Source organism: Clarias gariepinus, chromosome 22 (assembly GCF_024256425.1).
Source record: "Clarias gariepinus isolate MV-2021 ecotype Netherlands chromosome 22, CGAR_prim_01v2, whole genome shotgun sequence".
Taxonomy (NCBI): Eukaryota; Metazoa; Chordata; class Actinopteri; order Siluriformes; family Clariidae; genus Clarias; species Clarias gariepinus.
In genome coordinates this window covers 20,025,903-20,031,902 of record NC_071121.1, presented here as the reverse complement: position 1 = coordinate 20,031,902, position 6,000 = coordinate 20,025,903, and positions in this window count along the sequence as shown.

The following is a 6,000-nucleotide window of genomic DNA, read 5'->3' as shown; positions in this document are numbered from 1 at the left end:
ACACCTCCTTTAGAAATTTTATGTGGGGTTAATAACACACTTGAAGCATCAAATCTGGTATAACAGAAGTTTGCAAATGTTTTATTTATTATAAATATAAAGATAAGGGTGTCTTTCTAAATCTAAACCTTTTGTGACCATAATTAATTATTCATGCCTCTTTTTGGATGTCTATAACAAGAAGAAGAGATGTGAAAAATATTTTACATTACATTGCTTTATTAAAAATGTGTAATTTTACTTGTAAAATATTCCAGTACACTTTTAAATGTATAGTCATTTTATTTTGTTGGGAAATTGTGCATCAGGTTTTGAGGGTGAGTTTCTGTCTTGGGACTAATTTTCCTCTCAGAGTTGTCTTCCACCGGCTGTTAACTTTGCTTACTCTGTCCTTAACTAAATGAAAATGTGAAATTAAATGTAAATTTTTGAGGTGGCAAATTCAGGTCGACAAAATTCAGGATGCAAAAATTCAGGTAATAAAATTCAAGTCGTTAAATTTCAGGTCTTCACATCCGGGATATCACAGGAAGAGCAGTGGAGAGCCGAATGCTGCTGTCCATGCCGCAGTGTACTTTAAAGTGTGCGTCCTGCTCCCTGTGCAGTCTACTTCTCAGAAACTGCTTACCGATCGAAACGCAGCCATCTTAACTTATAGGCCGGGTTGCCAGTTGCACAATAAAAAGTGTAATGTGTTAAAATTTCCCCTCTGCCATAAACCCTTTACTCAAAAGCAAAGCCAGCGCTCTCTTATTCACACGCGAGAGCGATGGGTTTCTGCCCCTGAGCTCGGTGATGTTCAGTCTGTGGAAGAATTCTGTACAGCAGCAGAAACAAATTTAGGAAGCAGTAAAATAGCATGGGTTCAGCGCGTGACACCAGAGTAACTGCAGAAGTCTGACTCTGTGCAAATAAACTGATAGGGACAATTCAAGACAAAGAATAAAGACAGATATATTAGATAGATAGATAGATAGATAGATAGATAGATAGATAGATACATTATTAATCCCGAAGGAAATTCCAGATATCCAGCAGCAATAAGGACAATAACAGTAAGACAGGTTATAGACTGCACACTGTATATCTTACAGTCAGTATACACAGGGTAATGTGAGAACTGACCAGAGTTACTAGTGCAATGATGGACAAAAACTACAAGATATATATAAAAAGGATATAAATAAAAAATATAAATGACAGTAAAAAAAAAAAAAGAGAAATGGGGTTAATTGCAGTGCAGCCATTGATGTACAATTTTATATGTGACAAAGTCACAGTGCGACAGGTATTTATGAGGTGCCGTATAGGGCTTAAATCAAAATTCACTCATGCACACACATGTGAAACACTCACACATACTGTACATATATACTACTAACTGCTCAAACACCTACATAAAGACTTATGAATTCATAGTAAATATTAAACTGAAACTGAAATGTTGTAATTGCGTTGCATAAAATAATTTGTGACAAAAATGTGTTTTTTTATTTTATTTGAATCAGACTGACATTAAACCGTACTATCCACACTTTACGTTTTTCTTAATTACAAAGTTTTTATGGTTACCTTTATTTATAAGCAATATAAATTAAACAAAGTGTAATTTTAACACATTACATGCTTTATTGTGCAACTGGCAACCCAGCCTGTTAGTTAAGAGGGCTGCGTTCCGATCGGTAAGTAGTTTCTGAGAAGTAGACTACACAGGGAGCAGGAAGCACACTTTAAAGTACACTGCGGCATGGACAGCAGCAATCGGTTCTCCACTGCTCTTCCTGTAATATCCCAGATGTATTTGACCTGATCGAATTTTAGCGACTTGAATTTTATTACTTGAATTTTTGCAACCTGAAGTTTGTTACCTAAATTTTGTCGACCTGAATTTGTAAGATTGAAAAATAATGAAGATTGTATTTTTAACACTTGAAAATATTTTCGAACTGCAATTTAGTAACTTGAATATTTTTGAATTGAATTTTAGATGTTTGAATTACATTTTCACTTGAAATGTACAAACACAATAAATTGCAGTGGCAAAGATTTTAAACATTGTAAATGCTCTAAGAATTTTTTCAATTCAGATCAAATAGCAATGCAGATAAAATTCAAAATTTTTATTGCAACATGTTTTTTTCAGTTCATGTAATTCAACCTGCTATTTTGCTTTGAGGAATTTAGGCACTAATATACTTCCATATATATTTCTAACCAGTATTTCATCAAATCCCTCATGGGTCAGTGCTACAAGTTAAGTGCAAATAGTTTAGTTTCCTTGTCAAGTAAGAAAAAATCCAGTCACTGATATATTATACACTGACATGTCAGCTGCATCTGCAACTTTTTATCTGCTTGGTAGCTGAAATGTCATATGTTCCATGAATAAATGATCCGCATTGATACAACTGATTTAATTTATAATGTTGGGAAAGCACAAACTTTATGAATTACGCAAATGGAATTGGGAGCAGTAGTAGACTAGGCTGAAGAGACGTTTGATTTCAGGGTGTTGCAGTGAACAGGAAATGAAAGCACATTGCATCATAGTGAAAATGTCGAAGAGACGATGTTTTCCAGATTCCTCTGGCTCCCATGTCTGATGCACGCACACTTGGCTGTACTTTCTGTTATTTTAATGACATCAGACATTTTGTACTTTAAAGGGGGAACAGGAATGGAGAAAGCCTTGCAGCATTCTTAAATTATACTCTTGGGCAACAGTATTATGACAACCGCTAAAAGCCCAAATTCACAATGCTATTGAATTAAAATATACTGTAATATAATACCTAATTATCAATGAAGTGCAGGATTATATTAAACTGTAATTAAAGCATAACATATGTTTTCATCTAATTTAAGGTATGCATCGCATGCAAAAATACATACTACACATAAACAATACACTTGTATTTTTAGGAAATAAAATAACAGACACTAACTAATTGAGAATGGCAAAAGCAACAGCAATTTTACTGTTAAGAGGCAAAACAGAAACTTAGTATCCCAACCATCCAGATAAGAAGCTGAAATGAATGCTCATAAAAGATAATGATCTTATAAGGAAAAAGGAAAATATATAAGCTTCATATATAAGTCTCTAAAAAACTAAAAAAGGATGAAGCATGTAGTGAAAATGTGAAAATAGATATCTATTAAAACAACTATGTATCGAATTTTACACACAATGACACTGAAAGCCCAGAGTGCCCAGGTGTCACAAGTGTGTGTGTGTGTGTGTGTGTGTAGTCAATTCTACTAACATACACATGTCCCTTAAGATCACTTATTAATGATACATTTGCAAAATTAATAGTTAGGAGGGACAAAGTCTTTCATCTTTAATGTGTCGCTACGGACATTAGGAACCCCTGTTTGAGTGTGTGCATGACTCTATGCCTGTGTTAAATCTAATATTTTTCCACTGTATGGATAATTGTAAGGATACTATACAATTGTTCCTTACCTTTTAAAATATTGACCACTTAAAGACTATTTAAACATTACCTATGTATGTATATCTATCATCCTATACAGGAGAACACATCCGGTTCTTCAACACTCCTGTCAACCAAAAACTGGTATCTGAGGCTACAGATGGCAGCCTCTTGTCAGCTCAACTCATTCCCAGTTAAAATCTACTGTATCATTACACCGTAGCAATATATATATATATATATATATATATATATATATATATATATATATATATATATATATATAAAATATTGGATGTACTACTTTATGCAGTGGGGATGTCTGCTTTGTTTTCATTGCAAATCAAAAATTAACATTGGTTATTGGAATGTTTAAATACTGTGTTTAAATTAAAGAAAGTGAATGATTCAAATCTTAAAAAAAAAAAAATACAATGTTTTTAGATCCCTATGTAAATGTAAGCAAATTTATAATGTTTTAACTGATTTGTACAGAAGGTTTGATTTACCTCATGTCTAATCTTTTCTTTTAAAGCTCTTTTTAAATTTCGTGGAAGCAAAGCCAGAGTGCACAATGTCATTAAAAAAGAGGACAAGGTAAATATTTTATAGTGTCTATTTTTTTATGCAATATAATATATATTTATAATAATAATAATAATATAATTTGTAAAAGACCTGTTAATTAACTGAAAACAACATTTTTAACATTTTCCTTAGCTGTTGCAGAATTTTGGACCACATACATGGTATAAGGATGAATTTAAAACTTTACATTATAGGAGTACATTACAGTATATAAAGAAAACCAAATGGTAACAAGTCCAATATAATATGGTCTATTGTATTGACTAAAATATTGTGCTATACCCTTACCTAATTTTCTTACTTTATTTTAAAGCCTGTAGAACCTTGGCTATAATAGTGAATATGCTTCTTGACTGTTTATCATTCTATCTTATGGAGGTGACTCACATGAGTAAATATCAGGTTATGACTTTTGTCTAATCATTTGTGTACTCAAACTGAATTACAGTTTATGTGGCCTGCACGTAAGGGGTAGCACTGTGGCCTTGCACCTCCATGTTTGAGTGTTAGATTCAAACCTCCATAACTTGTGTTTGTGGATTTTCCATGTTCTCCCTGTGCTTGGTGGATTTACTCCGGTTTCCCTCCACAGTTAAAAAGGCTAATTCATGTTTCCAAACTGCCCGTAGTGTGTTAGTGTGTGTCAATGTGTATGCTTGTGCCCTGTGATGGATTGTCACCCTGTTCAGAGTGTTCCCTGCCTCGTGCCCGGGGGTAGGCCCCAGACCTTCCATGACCCTGTATAGGATCAGCAGTATAGATTCTTAGTGAGAGTGAGATGAGTGAATAACAACTTAGAAGAAGTTGGTGGATCCCTGTTATTTAGAAAGGGAGTACCTACTTGAGATAGCATTTGACCCATTGGAGAGGAAACCAGAACTCCAGACCCTTTCCTGCTTACGTCTAAGGCTAAATATCTGACCTTTTCCTGAGTGCATAGATAAGGATTACATCAATGTGAAGCTAAAATGCCTGGTATACACAGGAAGCTTGTAAAAAAATTGTTATGAGATTAGTGGCACACTTAAGTGTGTTCAGCCATCCATGCAACTCTAATGAAGAATGGAACTGGCAAATTCATTTTATAGCAATGAGCACACAAAATGCTCACTGCTGTATGGTATTGCGCTCCAAAATTAATCATTGCTCTGTTTAGAGTTAGTTTATAAGAATTATTTTATTTTAAGGAATATCATATGATGGGGTAGACAATTTCAGGAAAATATCCAATTAAGACACGAAACAAAGGTACTGTTACTACACTAAAAGTTGATTATTTGCCAATACTAGCTTGTACCAATATTTTTTGTCTTTAAATATGACAGTACATTATTAATTATTATATACATATATATTTAAATAAATGTATTAAATAATGACATGCCACACTGCTAAATATTACAATTAATAGTGTGGAATGTCTCCAAGACAAGCTATTCCTGTTATTGTGTTTCCTGGTACAGTGTATGTTATAGCCGTTATAAAAACATATTTCCTCACAAGCCTTTCCATTTTTGTCCCCTTCTTATTTCTTGTTAATACAACGAAAATATTTGGCAAGGAAACAAGACATGCAAAGTTTTTTCCCCATTCCCCAAACTTGTTTCCAAATCCCTTTTCAGAAATGTTAGAAGAAAAAAATGCCCATCCATATCATTTGTTATTTAAACAGCAATATATATATATATATATATATATATATATATATATCCCTGTCTCTCTCTCTCTCTCTCTCTATATATATATATATATATATATATATGGCATAGGCTTAAACTTAGGTTTTCTAAATGTTCACCCTGTTGGGGAAGGGTGTTTGGGTTAGTGGCTTTGGCCAGGTTTGTGTGTTAGAGGTGTGACCTGTTGAATGCTCTTTGGTTCATGCTAAGGCTGAATTGAATGTAGGTTCTTGAAGTGAATGTGTTGCTCATGCTGTTGTGTGACTGTGTGCTAAATAAAGTACTCCCAGCCA